This window comes from Pristiophorus japonicus, chromosome 9 (assembly GCF_044704955.1).
Source record: "Pristiophorus japonicus isolate sPriJap1 chromosome 9, sPriJap1.hap1, whole genome shotgun sequence".
Lineage (NCBI taxonomy): Eukaryota > Metazoa > Chordata > Chondrichthyes > Pristiophoridae > Pristiophorus > Pristiophorus japonicus.
This window is the reverse complement of record NC_091985.1, coordinates 63,492,863-63,511,743: the sequence shown is the minus strand read 5'-3', so window position 1 is coordinate 63,511,743 and position 18,881 is coordinate 63,492,863. Positions and strand designations below refer to the sequence as shown.

At 45.4% G+C, this 18,881-nt stretch overlaps 1 protein-coding gene across 6 annotated transcripts in view; it reads left to right on the top strand.

Annotated features, from left to right (window-relative positions):
- bicral (BICRA like chromatin remodeling complex associated protein) overlaps positions 1-18,881 on the top strand; it is a 110,594-nt gene that overhangs the window by 10,910 nt on the left and 80,803 nt on the right. The window contains exon 1 of one of the 6 annotated variants that reach the window (XM_070889390.1): positions 17,410-17,540. The exons of the other annotated variants lie outside the window; for them this stretch is intronic. The gene's annotated coding sequence lies outside the window, so the exon portion shown is untranslated. Of the gene's footprint in view, positions 1-17,409; positions 17,541-18,881 lie in introns of those variants that run through there. 6 annotated transcript variants of the gene reach the window in all.

Below are 18,881 nucleotides of genomic sequence, written 5' to 3'. Positions count from 1 at the left end.
CAAGCATAAGTTCCACCACTAGCTTTTTGGGACAGCTGGGGTTGGGCAATAAATTCAACCATGCCAGCATTGACCATATACTGAGAATAAAAGAAAAAGTTATTGCTGAATGTATAAGGTAGTAATGGAATCATGCAGTGTCACATGGGCAATCTCTGGACACATTCAATTCATGTTTTATATGCTCTTTCGTTTTTTTCTTGGTAAACATGACGGGTTCAAACCAGCATTTTGTATGCATTAACATGGTGCATCGTTTATAAGTCAATGGCTGACAGCTCCGTAGCACACGTTTTTTCAGTACTATGGGTGCCCAAAATGGCATCTGCACTGTGGAAACAGACTTCTGGTGCAGGCCGTGCTGGACGCCATGCTGGTGAGGTCGCTAGTGCCGATGCTGGGAGCGTGCGCTGGAAGTATGCAGAGTGCGTAGATCATGACGTCAACGTGTAATGCTGATTTGACACCAGCGCTGCCATTTTCGACATTGACGCTTAAGCACGCAGAGCTGAACATGCGTTCAGCAGCAGGAAGGACCCCACCAGCACTACTTAAAGCATCACCTGCTTTCAGGTTAGTTACTGATTGATTTCTACTTGCTCTTGATGAGTTTGTAGAGGTCTTATTTGAAGACGCTGAAGTGTCCAGGGAGTGGTGTGGCAGGTAACTTCAAGGTTTTTTTGTTTCTGCTCAGACCAGTTGCTCCCAGACATGAGTTCTGTAGTTTGTATCCCCCTTGGCCTGCAGCATGACAGGGAGAATGAGCAGAGGCGACACAGAGGGGGCCAAGCTGCTTGAGGAGGGAGGAGGGAGGAAGGGGAGAAGGGCTCTCAGCAGGAGGCGATATCTGTAATGGGTCTTAAGGGAGGACGTACTACGTAAAGGTGAGAAAGGAACATTGCATGCGATGTCTCTTTTTTTCAGTTTTTTTAAATTTCAAAATATACTTTATTCATATAAAAAATTTGCATAATACATTCGAAAGTAGTTCAGTACATTTGGATGCAGCCAGCAATTCCACATTTGGATGCTGACCGCAGTTCTGTTCAATACATTACTTTACATTTCAAGGTACAATTCATACAATCCAGGATACATTGTGGTACGTTCATCAAGTTACAGTACATGTCACTATACGGTACACAGTGAGGGTACAGTTACATTTCTTTGCAACATACATTACTAAACAGAACTTGCATTATACATGGCACTGCATAAGTTTTTTCAGATCACGGTGCTCTATGTATACAAAGGGTTTACCATTGCAGCTCGAGGGGAGTTTTATACTGATACCAGCCCATGGGTTTACCGTGGCGGAAGGGCTTTAAACTGGCTCTTCCCCACCGTGTGCGATGTCTCTACTTCACTAAAGAGGTGCTTACTGAAATCTGCCACCTGTTGCAGGTAGACCTGCAGCCTCAGAGCAGGGCATTGCCAGTGGCTGTGAAGGTGAGCGTGGCCATGAATATTTATGCATCAGACTTCTTCCAGGCTGGATCAGGTGGCATTTGCAACATTTTGCAGTTTGTTGCATTAGGGAGGTCACTGAGGCTCTGTATGCAAAGAGATGTAAATACATTTAATTCTCTCTTGCCAGAGAGAAGCAGGTGGAGCGAGCGCATAGCGGCGCTGCAGGTGAACTCGGAGGTGAACTGGAAGGGATTCCACTCTCAATGACTCAGTGCATCATGCAAATCTGTACTCTGTATCTTGGCAGCAGCCATGATGCCTTCATTCTGTGGCACCAGAGGGTGGCTATTGCGTGACAAGAGCTATCCGCTGACCACCTGGCTCATTGCTCTCCAACTACATGTGGGCAGCATGTATATAATGACAGCCATGGTGCTGCACGGAATTTCATTATGTAGGCTGTTGGGATCCTTAAACAATGCTGCCGCTGCCTGGACACTCTAGAGGAGCTCTCCAAGACTGTCTTTTTTTGGGCTGGGCTGCCCATGATCAACTGATCCGACTGCTATACCAGTAAAGACATTCTCCATTCACCCACAGTCCCACACTTTACCTTCTGTTACAGACCATCACGGTGTCTTCTTGGCCACAATGCTACAATAAACTCCACCACAAAATAAGCATTCCAAACCAACTTTATATATCAATCCATTCAATGTTGAATAACAAAGTAAACGAATCATCTTTGTGCATTCCATTAGTCCAAGTCATCCGTGTGCCTTTGCCTGTCCTAGTGCTTCTATCCCAGTGGCTGCAGCATGGCTGGTGGAAGGCTGCTGACTTGCAGAGGGGGAGACTGCAGGTGGTCTTGCAGGATTAGCTTGGGCCTTGAAGGCCCGGCTTTAGACTGCACCACCTCTGCATCGGCTACGGTGGCTGACTGGCATCAGCAAGGGCACTGGCGGAGAGCCAGTGGTGGGAGGACGAATGCTGTCACCCTGAGAGAGTACAGCAGGTTTGTGCTCCACAAAGCCACTGCCACTTCCCTGGAGCGGTGCCTTGGTAATTTGAGTAATCTGTTGGAGGACAAATTGCTGGCTGCTGTAAGTCACTGCAATCCCCTTTGAACACTGGTAACCGCAGCTATGATAGCAGCAGTCTGTGCTCCAAGCTCTGCGCAAAGCCCTGTACAAGATCGGTACCGGACTCTCCATACTCCTTGACATTGCTCTCAGGCTTTCTGCCAATGCACCAAGCATTTCATTGTGCATAGCTATCGGTGTTCTTCTGAAGGTCGCTCCTTCTATGTCCTTATCTGTGATCTATGCAGCAGAACTCGTGTGACCTCGCCCTCCGGGAAGCTGGCACCTCACTACCCTTTCCCTCTGCCCTGGTTGCAGGCCACTTATATAAGAACATAAGAAATAGGAACAGGAGTAGGCCATACGGCCCCTCGAGCCTGCTCTGCCATTCAATAAGATCATGGCTGATCTGATCATGGATTCAGCTCCACTTCCCTACCCGCTCTCCATAACCCCTTATCCCCTTATCGTTTAAGAAACTGTCTTATTTCTGTCTTAAATTTATTCAATGTCCCAGCTTCCACAGCTCCTTCAGGCAGCGAATTCCACAGATTTACAGATTCTTCTCTCAGAGAAGAAATTTCTCCTCATCTCAGTTTTAAATGGGCGGCTCCTTATTCTAAGATCATGCCCTCTAGTTCTAGTCTTCCCCATCAGTGGAAACATCCTCTCTGCAGCCACCTTATCAAGCCCCTCGTAATCTTATACGTTTCGATTAGATCACCTCTTATTCGTCTGAATTCCAATGAATAGAGGCCCAACCTACTCAACCTTTCCTCACAAGTCAACCCCCTCATCTCTGGAATCAACCTAGTGAACCTTCTCTGAACTGCCTCCAAAGCAAGTATATCCTTTCGTAAATATGGAAACCAAAACTGTACGCAGTATTCCAGATGTGGCCTCACCAATACCCTGTAAAGCTGTAGCAAGACTTCCCTGCTTTTGTACTCCATCCTCTTTGCAATAAAGGCTAAGATATCAATGGCCTTCCTGATCACTTGCTGTATCTGCATACTATTCTTTTGCATTTCATGCACAAGTACCCCCAGATCCCGCTGTACTGCAGCACTTTGCAATCTTTCTCCATTTAAATAATAATTTGCTCTTTGATTTTTTTCTCTGCCAAAGTGCATGACCTCACACTTTCCAACATTATATTCCATCTGCCAATTTTTTGCCCACTCACTTAGCCTGTCTATGTCCTTTTGCAGATTTTTTGTGTCCTCACACATTGCTTTTCCTCCCATCTTTGTATCGTCAGCAAACTTGGCTACGTTACACTCAGTCCCTTCTTCCAAGTCGTTAATATAGATTGTAAAGAGTTGGGGTCCCAGCACTGATCCCTGCGACATCCCACTAGTTACTGGTTGCCAACCAGAGAATGAACCATTTATCCCGACTCTCTGTTCTCTCTCAGTTAGCCAATCCTCTATCCATGCTAATATATTACCCCCAAGCCCGTGAACTTTCGTGCAGTAACTTCTTATGTTATAAACTGGGTGGCAGTGTGAGCTGTGAGGAGGATGCTAAGAGGCTGCAGGGTGACTTGGACAGGTTAGGTGAATGGTCAAATGCATGGCAGATGCAGTATAATGTGGATAAATGTGAGGTTATCCACTTTGGTGGCGAAAACAGGAAGGCAGATTAGTAAAAGGTGAGGTGCAAAGAGAGCTTGGGTGTCATGGCAAATCAGTCACTGAAGGTAGGCATGCAGGTACAGCAGGCAGTAAAGAAATCAAATGGCATGCTGGCCTTCATAGCGAGAAGATTTGAATATAGGAGAGGGAGATCTTACTGCAGTTGTACAGGGCCTTGGTGAGACCATACCTTGAGTATTGTGTGCAGTTTTGGACTCCTAATCTGAGGAAGGACGTGCTTGCTATTGAGGGAGTGCAGCGAAGGTTCACCAGACTAATTCCCGGGATGGCAGGACTGACATATGAAGAAAAGATTGAATCGGCTAGGCTTATACTCACTGGAATTTAGAAGAATGAGAGGGGATATTATAGAAATATAAAATTATGACGGGACTGGGCAGGTTAGATGCAGGAAGAATGTTCCCGATGTTGGGGAAGTCCAGAACCAGGGCTCACAGTCTAAGGATAAGAGGCAAGCCATATAGGACTGAGATGAGGAGAAACTTTTTCACCCAGAGTGGTGAACCTGTGGAATTCTCTACCACAGAAAGTTGTTGAGTCCAGTTCGTTGGATATACTCAAAAGGGAGTTATATATGGCCCTTACGGCTAAAGGATCAAGGGGTATAGAGAGAAGGCGGGAGTGGGGTACTGAAGTTGCATGATCAGCCATAATATTGAATGGCGGTGCAGGCTCGAAGGTCCGAATGGCCTGCTCCTGCACCTATTTTCTATGTTTCTGTGTGGCACCTTGTCAAATGCCTTCTGGAAGTCCAAATACACCACATCCACCCTGTTTGTCAAACAAGGTTTCCCCTTCATAAATCCATGCTGACTCTGCCTGACCGAATTTTGCTTTTCCAAATGTCCTGCTACTGCTTCTTTAATAATAGACCCCAACCACGAATGTTAGGCTAAATGGTCTATAGTTTCCTGCTTTTTGTCTGCCTCCTTTTTTAAGTAGGGGCGATACATTTGCAGTTATCCAATCCGCTAAGACCTCCCCAGAATGCAGAGAATGTTGGTAAATTAGAACCAATGCATCCACAATCCTTGTCGCTACTTCTCTTCAGACCCTAGGATGCAAGCCATCAGGTCCAGGGGATTTATCTGCCTTTAGTCCCATTATCTTAGCCTGTACCACCTCCTTAGTGATTGTGATTGTGTTAAGTTCCTCCCTCCCTATAGCCCCTTGATTTTCCACTGTTGGGATGTTGTTAGTGTCCTCTACTGTAAAGACTGATACAAAATATTTGTTCAGAGTTTCTGCCATTTCCATGTTCCCCATTACTAATTCCCTGGTCTCGTCCTCTAAGGGACCAACATTTACTTTAGCCACTCTTTTCCTTTTTATATACCTATAGAAACTCTTGCTATCTGTTTTTATATGTTCTAGTTTACTTTCATAGTCTATCTTCCCTTTCTTAATCATTTTTTTAGTCATTCTTTGCTGGCTTTTAAAAGCTTCCCAGCCTTCTGTCCTCCCACTAGTTTTGGCCACTTTGTATGCCCTTGTTTTTAATTGGATATCGTCCTTTATTTCTTTTATTAGCCACGGATGGCTCTCTTTTTTTCTTACACCCTTTCCTCCTCACTGGAATATATTTTTCTTGAGAGTTGTGAAATATCTCCTTAAATGTACACCATCAACCGTCCTACACTTGTGCCTAGACTCTCATCACGTGCAGATCCCATTATCTAGTCTATCCTCTAAAGTACGCAAAGTGTCCGTATCTGAGCTGGTGGCTGCGAGTGACAATGCGTCTTCTGCATCACTTCCTTCTTCCACTTCCTGCTCCTCTACCCATGCCTGGCCATGTTGCAATTCTTGGCTATCTGAAAGAAAGGCACATGGGTAAGGTTGGATGAGGGGATGGGGTGGGGGGAAAGCTGGAGTTGCATGCTTACACCATCTGCAGCATGTAATTCAGAAGAGATTTTGGGATGAGGGGAAAGTGGGATGCGAGAAGGAGGATTGGGTATCAGGATACTGTTTTCATGTACTGTGTCAGCCCCACTGCTGGCAATGGGCTCTGTGATGGCTGCTCCAATTATCTGATCTCCATGGGGGTCAGTTTATGCTGTGGTGCCTGTCCCCCGCCAGTAAGATTCTGCTGCCGCCAGTTGTGAGCCACCGTGTCCTGCAAGAGAAAGGGAAGTGTATCAGTGAGTGTGATGCAATGTGTTTGAATAGCTGGCAGTGTGTGCAAGCTGAGATATGGGTATGAAACTTACAGCAGTGGTAAGTGTGTGAGACTGAGGTGAAGCTATGGATTTGAGGTCTGAGTCATGTTTCATAGAGATTGTTGGTAGATGAGTGAGTGATGGAGGTGTGATGTATTGAGTAGTATGTGAGGCTAGTGGTGCAGATGGGGTAAGGCATTTGACGATGAATTCACTGACCTTGACCACTCGTATGAGGCTATTAAATGTCGTCCTGCACTGCATGCAGGTCCTCAGGCTACACTGATTGCATTGATAGCGACGGCTATTTGCTCCAATTACAGCATGTGCCTGGAGGGCCTGCTGTGGTTAGAGGACACCTCTCCTTCTGTCCACCTCCTGCACCAGGGCCTCGATTGTTGCATCTGGTAATCCTCTCTGCCATGTTGCGCCATCTTCACTCTTCCTGTAGGTCACACATTCCTCTACAACAACTTCCAGTACCTGCTGCAGCCGGAATGCACCTCCACTTTAAGAGGTGCAGGCTGAGTTTAAGAAGTGCATGCTAGCTTTAATTGGTGCTAGTCTCGCACAAACTTGGGCCCCTTGCTGAGGCGGGAATCCACTCAACAGCGTGCTTAGCGCTGGGCTGCACACTGCTGTTATTTAAATTAACAGGCAGCATGAAGTTTGTTTCCTGCCTGCATCGGAAGGAACAGGTGTGGTCGTCGCGCATCGTGATATCTACGTCTGTTTTTGAGCCTTAGCCAATTTCTACGCCAAAGTCTTTGCAATTTATTAGAAATTAATAATTTAATTTGAACAATTATAGGTTATTGAAAAATTATTGATTGAATAGTTTAAGTGGTTATTAAGACAACAAGAATAATACTGTTACTGGTTTCCAGAGGGTGATGTTTTGCAGTTTAGAGGATATGGGAACTTACTGTATGCTGTTATGGAATATCGACCAATCCAGTGAGGAAAAGATTGTTCGAAGACCAGGCCCTCAAACCTACCACCAACCTCATGATCTACAGGGCTGTAATAATACCCGCCCTCCTGTATGGATCAGAAGCATGGACGATGTACAGAAGACACATCAAGTCGCTGGAGATATATCACCAACGATGTCTCCGCAAGATCCTGCAAATTCCTTGGGAGGACAGATGCACCAACATCAGTGTCCTCGCCCAGGCTAACATCCCCAGCATTGAAGCACTAACCACACTCGATCAGCTTTGCTGGGCAGGCCACTTAGTTCGCATGCCAGACACGAGACTCCCTAAACAATTGCTCTACGCGGAGCTCCTTCATGGCAACCGAGCAAAAGGTGGGCAGCGGATACATTACAAGGGCTACTTCAAAGCCTCCCTGGTGAAGTGCGACATCACCACTGACACCTGGGAGTCCCTGGCCAAAGACCGTCCTAGGTGGAGAAAGTACATCCAGGAGGGCTTTGAGCTCTTCGAATCTCAACACTGCAAGTGTGAAGCGGTCAGGCACAGGCAGCAGAAGGAGCATGCGGCAAATCAGTCCCACACCCCCCATTCCCCGACGAATGTCTGTCCCACCTGTGATAGGGTCAATGGCTCTTGTGTTGGACTGTTCAGCCACCAAAGAACTCACTTTAGTAGTGTAAATCTTCCTCGATTTCGAGGGACTGCCTATGATGATGACCCATCCAGTCACCCATTATTAAAATTAGTGTATTTATGTGATGTGTTGTAGAGTTCTATTGGCTATTCGGATTGTAGAACCAGAGATCACTGTCCCTTCCAACAGTCACATGATTGCTGGCCACCAGTGGCTCAGCTGTTTCTGCTGCAGAATTTTATAAGATTGAGTCATCTTCCTTTGTTCGCCCATGTTAATTCAGTGTATCCCCTTACCATTGTAGGAGATCTAGTAGTCTTTGTTCAATTTTTAGACTTTCTAAAGGTGGGCTGTTGAAATCACTAACCTGGTATCACTTTAGGTAACCTTTTTCACATTTTTAAATTAAAATGGCAATGTAATGTTAGATGTTAACTATATTACTTCAGAAATCTTCAGGCCCCATACTTGTATAAAAGGAGTTTGATGTTTAATTTTGTAGTTATATTGCAGGTATATGACATTTGTATTCACTTGGATAGCTTGCAGCAATCACGGCTTATGCATACTTCAGAATGTGCAGACCTCCATTCTGGCATTAGAATGGTGACAAATATTGTAAAAAAAACTGTTGGCTCTTTACTAATATTATTAAAAATATGAAGACAATCCAGAGGCTTGCCTGTGGATCAAATTGAAGCAACATCTGCAGTGCAATTGATTTATACATGAAACCTAGTTTGTATTATAGCAATTCACAACATTTCCAGATGTATTTTAATTATTAAAGACTACAATGTTGTAGTCTACATAGGTGATCAAATTGAATGAAAGAATTTACTTTTATATAGCACCTTTCATATGAACAACAATATCAAAAATGTTTTAGTCGTTCATGGGATGTGGGCGTCGCTGGCAAGGCCAGCATTTATTGCCCATTCCTAAATGCCCTTGAGAAGGTGGTGATGAGCCGCTACCTTGAACCACTGCAGTCTGTGTGGTGAAGTTACCCCCATAATGCTGTTCGGGAGGGAGTTCCAGGATTTTGACCCAGTGACAGCAATATATTTCCAAGTCAGCATGGCGTGCGATTTGGAGGGGAACTTAGAGATGATATTCCCATGCGCCTGCTGCCCTTAACCTTCTAGGCGGTAGAGGTCGCAGGTTTGGGACATGCTGCCGAAGAGGCCTTGGCGCATTGCTGCAGTGCATCTTGTAGGTGGTACATACTGCAACCACGGTGCGCCGGCGGTGGAGGGAGTGAATGTTTAAGGTGGTGGATGGGGTGCTAATCAAGTGGGCTGCTTTATCCTTGATTGTGTTGTTTGATAGCACTGTGGACGATACCTTCCATCACTTTGCTGACAATTGAGAGCAGACTGATGGAGCGATAATTGGCCAGATTGGATATGTCCTGCTTTTTGTGGACAACGCATACCAGAGCAATTTTCCACATTGTCGGATAGATGCCAGTATTGTAGCTGTACTAAAACAGCTTGGCTAGAGGCACGGCTAGTTCTGGAGCACGACAGCTGGATGTTGTTGGGGCACATAGCCTTTGATGTATCCAGTGTGCTCAGCCGTTTCTTGATATAGGTACGTAGGAAATAGGTGCAGGAGTAGGCCTTTCGGCCCTTCGAGCCTGCACCACCATTCAATTTTATCATGCAACTTCAGTACCCCATTCCTACTTTCTCTCCATACCCCTTGATCCCTTTAGCCGTAAGGGCCACATCTAAATCCCTTTTGAATATATCTAACGAACTGGCCTCAACAACTTTCCGTGGTAAAGAATTGCACAGGTTCACAATTCTCTGAGTGAAGAAGTTTCTCCTCATCTCGGTCCTAAATGGCTTAACCCTTATCCTTAGACTGTGACCCCGGTTCTGGACATCCCCAACATCGGGAACATTCTTCCTGCATCTAACCTGTCCAATCCTGTCAGAATTTCCAGTGAATATAAGCCTAGTCAATCCAGTCTTCCTTCATATGTCAGTCCTGTCATCCCGGGAATCAGTCTGGTGAACCTTCGCTGCAGTCCCTCAATAGCAAGAATGCCCTTCCTCAGATTAGGAGACCAAAACTGTACACAATATTCAAGGTGTGGCCTCACCAAGGTCCTGTACAACTGCAGTAAGACCTCCCTGCTCCTATACTCAAATCCTCTTGCTATGAAAGCCAACATGCCATTTGCCGCCTTCACCATCTGCTGTGCCTGCATGCCAACTTTCAAGACTGATGTACCACGACACCCAGGTCTCGTTGTATCTCCCCTTTTACTAATCTGTCACCATTCAGATAATATTCTGCCGCCTTGTTTTTGCCACCAAAGTGGATAACGTCACATTTATCTACATTATACTGCATCCGCCATGCATTTGACCATTCACCTAACCTGTCCAAGTCACCCTGCAACCTCTTAGTATCCTCCTCACAGCTTACACTGCCATCCAGCTTGATGTCATATGCAAACTTGGAGATATTACATTCAATTCCTTTGTCTAAATCATTAATGTATGTTGTAAATAGCTGGGGGCCCAGCACTGAACCTGCGGTACTCCACTAGTCACTGCCTGCCATTCTGAAAAGGACCCGTTTATTCCTACTCTTTGCTTCCTGACTGCTAACCAGTTCTCTATCCATGTCAGTACCATGTGCTTTAATTTTGCACACTAATCTCTTGTGTGGGACCTTGTCAAAAGCCTTTTGAAAGTTCAAATACACCACATCCACATGGTTCTCCCTTGTCCACTCTGCTAGTTACATCCTCAGAAAATTCTAGAAGATTTGTCAAACATGATTTCCCTTTCATAAATCCATGCTGACTTGGACCGATCCTGTCACTGCTTTCCAAATGCGCTGCTATTACATCTTTAATAATTGATTCCAACATTTTCCCCACTAACCGGTCTATAATTCCCTGTTTTCTCTCTCCTTTTTTAAAAAGTGGGGTTACATTAGCTACACTCCAATCCGTAAGAATGATCCAGAGTTTATAGAATGTTGAAAAATGATCACAAGTGCATCCACTATTTCTAGGGCCACTTCCTTAAGTACTCTGGAATGCAGACTATCAGGCCCTGGGGATTTATCGGCCTTCAATCCCATCAATTTCCCTAACACAATTTCCTGACTAATAAGGATTTTGTTCAGTTCCTCCTCCTCGCTAGACCCTCGGTCTCCTAGTATTACCGGAAGGTTATTTGTGTCTTCCTTAGTGAAGACAGAACCAAAGTATTTGTTCAACTGGTCTGCCATTTCTTTATTCCCCGTTATAAATTCACCTGATTCTGACTGCGAGGGACCTACATTTGTCTTCACTAATCTTTTTCTCTTCACATATCTCTAGAAGCTTTTGCAGTCAGTTTTTATGTTCCATATATCATGTGGAGTAAATCAAATTGGCTGAAGACTGGCTTCTGTGATGGTGGGGACCTCAGGAGGAGGCCGAGATGGATCATCCACTCGACACTTCTGGGTGAAGATGACTAGGAACGCTTTAGTCGTGTCTTTTGTACTCACGTGCTGGGTTCTACCATTATTGAGGATGGGAATGTTCATGGCGTCCCCTCCCGTTAGTTATTTAATTGTCCACCAGCATTCACGACTGGATGTGGCAGGACTGCAGATCTTTGATCGGATTGGTTGGTTGTGGGATTGCTTAACTCTGTCTATAGCATACTGTTTCCGTTGTTAACATGTATGTAGTTATGTGTTTTAGCTTCACCAGGTTGGCACCTCTTTTTTTTAGGTAAGCCTGGTGCTGCTCCTGGCATGCACTTCTACACTCCTCATTGAACCAGGGTGGTCCCTTGGCTTGATGGTAATGGTAGAGTGACAGATATGCCAGGCCATGAGGTTACAGATTGTGGTGAAATACAATTCTGCTGCTGCTGATGGCCCACAGTGCCTTATGGATGCCCAGTTTTGAGTTGGTAGATCTGTTCAGAGTCTACCATTTAGCATGGTGGTAGTGTCACACAACACGATGGAAGGTGTCCTCCGTGTGAAGACGAGACTTTGTCTCCACAAGGACTATGCAGTGGTGACAGATACAGGTAGATTGGTGAGGACGTGTATGTTTTTCTCCCATGTTGGTTCTCTCACCTGCTGCTGCAGGCCGAGTGTGGCAGCTATGTCCTTCAGGACTTAGCCAGCTCGGTCAGTAGTGGTGCTACTAAGCCATTCTTGGTGATGGCCATTGAAGACTCCCACCCAGAGTATATACTCTGCGCTTGCTATCTTCAGTGCTTCTTTCAAGTGGTGTTTAACTTGGAGGAGTACTGATTCATCAGCTGACAGAGGGTGGTGGTATTAATCAGCAGGAGGTTTCCTTGTCCATGTTTGATTAGATGCCATGAGACTTCATGGGGTCTGGAGTCAAAGTTGAGGACTCCCAGGGTGCTCCCTCCTGACTGTATATCAAAGTGCCGCCACCTCTGTCTTGCTGGTGAGACAGGACATACCCAGGGATGGTGATGGAGGGGTCTGGAACGTTGGCTGAAAGGTATGATTCTCTGAGTATGACTACGTCAGGCTGTTGCTTGACTAGTCTGTGGGATAGCTTCTCACAAGTTCTCAGATTTTAGTGAGGAGGACTTTGTAGGGTTGACTGGGCTGAGTGTCCCTTTGTCAGGTCCGATGCCCTAGTCGATGCTGGGTGGTCCGTCCGATTTTATTCTTAGCATATTTCTTTGTAGCGGTTTGGTACAACTGACTTATTAGGCCATTTCAGAGGGCAGTTAAGAGTCAACCACATTATTGTGGGTCTGGAGTCACATGTATCCCAGACCAGGTAAGGACGGCAGATTTCATTCCCTAAAGTACATATAGCGCCTTTAATGTAGTAAAACGTTGGAAAGTGCTTTAGTCAGGATGTCCCAAATCATTTTTGAAATGTAATCACTGTTTTGTAGGTAAACCTGGCAGCCACTTTGTACACAGCAAGGTCACACAAACAGCAATGAGATAAATGATGATTTAATCTATTTTGGTAGTGACTCATAAATTGGAATTAGAACATTGCTTCCATAAAGTGCTTATAGCTCCAAATACACTTGAAATTAACTACAATATGTACGAATAAAATTATATTATGTGAGTTTTGAGTTCAACAGCAGTTCATAGCACAGCATTAAATAACATTTCTGTCGATGGTAATTGCTCTCCATACCTGTTTCCAAACATGCTCAATTGTTAGCTTTTTAATCATTAGCAATTTAAAACTACAACTGAATTCAAAAGCAAGATCAAAGGAATCACTTTAATTTCACAACTTTGCTGGTGCTGGCTTCCAGTTTGGACTTTAACACTGAAATTCTTTTATAAAGTGCTTTTTTAATTACATTTATCTATAAGACTTCTCTATCCACCTAAATCATCTTAAATTTTCTTTTGTATTCTACAATTGCGATAAGTCATAATACAGGCAACTCGCGATAAGTCCTAATACAGGCAACTCTCGATTATCCGGGTCCCTCGGGGATTGGACTATTCCAGGTAAACGATTTTTCCATTAGGGTGACTCTAAATTTTAAAGTTAAAACTTTAATGAATAAATACAATCGTTAGGGCGAGTTTACATTTATAAGTTGAAACTTTAATGAATCAATACAAACAGTAACAAAAGATAGACATTACCAGCATGCATGTACAGGTTCTGTGCCTCGAACCTGGTGTTGGCACTGCCCCCGTTCCCAACGTCAGCAGCGGCCGCGAGAGACGGCGGCTGCAGCAGCGCGCACACACACCAGCAAAGCAAGGGCAGAGGAGGGTAATTTTTCAAGTGAGTGAGAGAGAGAAAGTGTGTGAGAGAGAGAATGAGCAAATACAAATGAGCACAGTGTTTGAAAGGAGATTTTTCCAAATTATTTGGGGCTGTCTTTTCACTTGTTGGCAACAGAATTTTAAATCCCGTTGCAACGGTTTTCCGTTGGATCCGTGTACGGATAATTGAGAGTTGCCTGTATGTGCTGGTGCACCACATGCGAAAGGTAAACATTTGCAAAGTGACTACATTTTTTGCAGTAATTATTTGAAATTTACCGAAGAAAGCTTGGAGCCATTTTCACTAATTTATAATATCTAACAGATTTCCCATGACAAGACAGAAGATACACTGATGCATGTGTAATGTTTACAGGAAATGCACAGTATATGCAAGACACTTAATATATTTAAATTGTACAGGAAGCATAAAAAGCCTCCCCAAATGGCGCTCATTACATGTAGAGTGCTTTCAAAGCTCATCAGATAATCTCAGGTTGCAGAAACGTAAAAGTTTGGGTACTTCCATTCAAAGATCATAGGGATGAAATTCGATAACGCTAAAAACCAGATACGGGCACCACGATGCGAGATATGCCTGCGCTCGTTCAAAAAACACAGGCAGCACATCAATTTGGTGCTGTCTGCTAAATACTATTATAGGACCGCACAGCCGAGCGCGGATGTGCTGCTGATAGGCTATACGCTCAGCAGGGGCCGAAGTTTGTGTTGCTGGAGTGAAGCTAGCTTTACTTAAAGCTAGTCTGCTCCTCTTCAAGGCAGTCTGCAGCTCTTAAAGCTGAGCTGCCTTCAGCAGATAAAAAGTGCTAAAAATGCTTCAGCACTAACACAAATGGTTCAACAGACCAGGTAAAGTGCACCCAAGGTCTCAGATGCATAATTTCAGCTTTTTGCTGGAGGTCAACACAAGAAGTGAGGTCCTCTGCCCACAGGAGGCTGTCAGAAAGAGGGATGTGGGACCAAATCGCCATGGCCGTCACTGCCAGCAGTGTCGCACCCAGGACCTGGCTCCAGTGCCCAAAGAAGTTTCATAACCTTAGACGAGTGGTCATGATTAGTGAATGCATCTTCAAAAGCCGTCTCCTACCAATTGCACCACTAGCCTAACACACTGCTGAATGCACCCCCCCCCCCGCCCCTATCATTCACCTACCAACAATCTCTACCAAACACGAGGCACAACTCCCATTCCGAGCTTCACCTCACCCCCTTGGAGGAGACGGTGTTGCCCATTCTTGGCAGGGGCATGGCTGAGCCCATGGCCAGTGGCGGGGCGGAACAAATACAAGATGCCTGTATCCTCATACGTTATCCGCCTCCTCACATCCCACTTCACCCTCATCCCACAATCTCTTGATTTACAAGCTGCTCATGGTGTAAGCATGTGCCCTCCTGCTTTACACCGCTCCCCTCACTGCAACCTTACCCTTGTGCCTTCCTCGTTTCAGACACCCAAGACATCCAGTCTGCCCAGCCAGTGGTTGACCAAGCAGAGGGAGAGGAGAGTAAAGAAGAAGAAGAAACGCCGTCACTCGATTTCACACTCCTAGCCAGCAGCTCCTCAAGGTTGTCCTACAAGGCCATCTGCAGTTTTTCCCCACAAAGTCAGCAGCCATCAATCAGCTATGCTGTAGCCACTGGGGTAGAACTGCGTAACATTACTAGGATAGGCAAAGGTACACGCAAGACAGTCACTAAGGGAATGCACAAGGGTGATTAGTTGATTTGTTGTTGTATTATTGGATGCATCTATGGATAAAGTTGGATTAGAAAGTTTGCATTGTGGTGGCTTTTATTTCAGCATTGTGGCCAAGAGGACACTGTGACAGTCAATAACAGAGGGAAGCTAAGGTGTGGGACAAATGTTGAAAGGGGAATTGGGGTTGTGTTTACTAGTACCGCAGGCTGATGGTTCGATTCCAGATATCCCAGCCAGAAAGGGGCTGTCTGGGTTGCCTCCTTCCGCTTCCTCCTCTTCTGCTTCTTCCTGCCGCTGCGAGCAACTTGTCCCCTTTGCTGCCAATGCTCCATTTCCATGTGATGTTGCAACCCAAGGGGACTGCAACTAGAGCCCCCAGGACTGGGGTAAAGTGGTCTTCTCAGAGGTCTTTCTTTAAGAGCCAAAACCATGTAAACGTCCAGCAGCACTCCCCGCATACTTCAGCAGCTTTTGAACCAAGTCACCACTCAAATAAATTGTAAAAAAACATTCCAAAAGCAAAAATCTTAACTGAAAATTGTGTGTGTCCCTTTTAAGAAGTGCTGGCAGTGTCTCTTTTGTACTGCTGCACGCACGTTCCGTGCATGGTTTGGAGAAGGCAGTATTAAGTGTGGCGATGTCGAACATCACAAATCATGTGCCAATACAGGCGTTGCACGTCGGTTGACGTCATGATTTGGATTATTTAAATATGTGTGGCGAGCACAGGCAACGGCATGCTGCTACCCTGCCCAAAATGGCAGTCGCCACATTCCGCACCAAAAGCGGGTGGAAGCGAGGTAGCCACCATTTTTTCTGCAAAAACCGGCCTTACCGGCCGGCGCTAAAGATCCCAATTTCGTGGCCAAATGCAATTAAATGAAATTCAAAAGACAGGGAGGTCACAGAAGTTTCAGCTTCTCAAGGTGAACTACTGATGCAGCATGTACCAAAACCACTAAATGTAAACAGTAAAACATAAAAATTTGTTTTTCTTACTTGCTCCAGAGGTGGTGATGTTACAATAAACACAGCTAAAATATATACAGTTAGAGCGTCCAAAATCCGGAGTTCCAAAAACCGGACATTTTTTTGAGGCAGGACCCGAAATCTGGCACAGATTTGGTCGAGAATTCCGGATTTCAGATAAGAAAATCAAGTCTGGAATCCGTAATCCTCGGCCACATCTGTGCCAGATTTTGGGTTTTGCTGGTATTCGGACCTCGCCGCTCAAAACCCGGCACGGATTCAGTCGATGATTCTGGATTTCAGACTGTTGATTTTTTTGTCTGAAATCCGGAAAAACACAAAAACCAGAATGGACTCGGTCGCGAGGACGTTGTACTCTGTATCGCCTTCAAGTCTCATCACAGACCTCACAATACCTGAAATTTCCACCCTCTCACCTTTCTGTTACACCAATCTGTGGGAAGGCGCTATATAAATAAAAGTCGTTGTTGGTGGGAATCGCGCCCAATTTTCTAAAGGGGCCAAAAGTAACCTGCACTAATTTTGTAGATTTTTGAATGTTTAAACGATTTAAAATGTTTTATTTTAACAATTATCCTCACTCTTACGCTGGTAAAAGCAGGCCCTAAGCCTGCTTGTACTAGGCGTAAAGGTTTTGTGGGCATACTTGCCATAGAGGGAGTGCAACGAAGGTTCACCAGATTGATTCCTGGGATGGGGGATTGTCCTATGAGGAGAGATTGAGTGAACTGGGCCTGTATTCTCCGGAGTTTGGAGGGGTGAGAGGTGATCTCATTGAGACATGCAAAATTCGTACGGGGCTTGACGGGGTGGATGCGGGGAGGATGTTTCCCCCTGGCTGGGGAGTCTGGAACCAGGGGTCACAGTCTCAGAGTAAGGGTTTGGCCTTTTACACAAGAACACAAGAAGCAAGAGTAGGCCATTTGACACCTTGAGCCTGCTCTGCCATTCAATAAAATCATGGCTGATCATCAACCTCAACTCCACTTTCCCGCCCGACCCCTTGATTCCCCTAGACGCCAAAAATCTATCGGTTTCAGCCTTGAGAACCTTGCTCTTGATCTTCCTGCATGCCTTCTTTCATGCAATGCCACTGAAAGCATAATGTCAGGTCTGCTGTCCCAGCTTCCTTTGAGAAGAAGAGTCTCCAGCTGTATTAATTACCTGCCAAAGTAAGGTACGTTCACCTTTGTCTGTAGTTGCGGGTGTGCAGGTACTAGTGGGTGGGCACAGTGATCTTGCTGGCATCCCTCTGTTATAGCCAAGGACCTTAAGATTATCTATTTTCATGTAGCCATTTGGGAGAGCCATAGAACTTTCAGGTAAGTACTTCATTATAGGCCCTTGGACAAGAATTTTACATGTCTTACTGTTATAGCCATATCTTTGCATCAAATGGCTATATTTGCATCCTTAATTACTGGCTTTTACGAGCTCTCTAGAGGAACTACTGTACATAGGTATTTGAACCTTTACATAACAGGGACTTCTAACAAACTTGGTGGCATTCCAATTTTAGTGTTTTCAAGACATAAGCCAAGCTATTACTGATTGAGATACCATCAATATAATAATATAATATGATAATTCCACAACTTTATGTTACACGACATGACATGAGACTCCCTAAGCAAGTGCTCTACTTGGAATTCCTACACGGCAAGCGAGGCCCAAGTGGGCAGGGGAAACGTTTCAAGGAAACGTTTCAAGGAAACCCTCAAAGCCTCCTTGATCAAGTGTAACATCCCCACCGGCACCTGGCCCAAGATCGGCCAAAGTGGAGGAAGAGCATCCGGGAGGGTGTTGAGCACTTCAAGTCTTGTGGCCAAAAGCATACAGAAACCAAGCGCAGACAGCGGAAGGAGTGTGCGGCAAACCAGGCTCCCCATCACCCTTTCCTTCAACCACTGTCTGCCCCACCTGTTACAGAGACTGTAATTCCTGCATTGGACTGTACAGCCACCTGAGAACTCACTTTTAGAGTGGAAGCAAGTCTTCCTCGATTTCAAAGGACTGCTTATGATGATGATGATGATGTAATGATACAGTGGTGCTTACTTTGTTTCTGTGGTATCACATTTATTTTAAATAGGAAGAGGCTAAGGATGCAAAATTCGGGTACTTTGCTCCTCCCATTAGTGCCTCCCGGGAGCGCTAACTGGGTGTAACTGAGTTTTCGACCAGGCTCGGCGACAACAGCGCCCCCCGCTAAATTGGGCGCGGGTTTTGTGGAGGCGCTAACAGGTAGCACCCCACTCGACTGTGCCAGTGATGATTCCACAGCGTCCCGTTACCGCCCCAGAAGAGAAATTTGGTCGCGCCCCTGGCTTACCGCCTGCCGCTAGTTTCAGTCAGGAGTCGGCTGGAGGAGCGCTAGTTAAAGGCGCCACCTTTAGAAATAATTTTTGTCGGCCATTACTGTTTGCAGCGCACTAACACATAGGCAGACTTGCTATTGGACAGATTTGAGCTTTTCAGTTGGAGTGTTCTGGCTCTTAACCATTCCTGTGTTTCATTG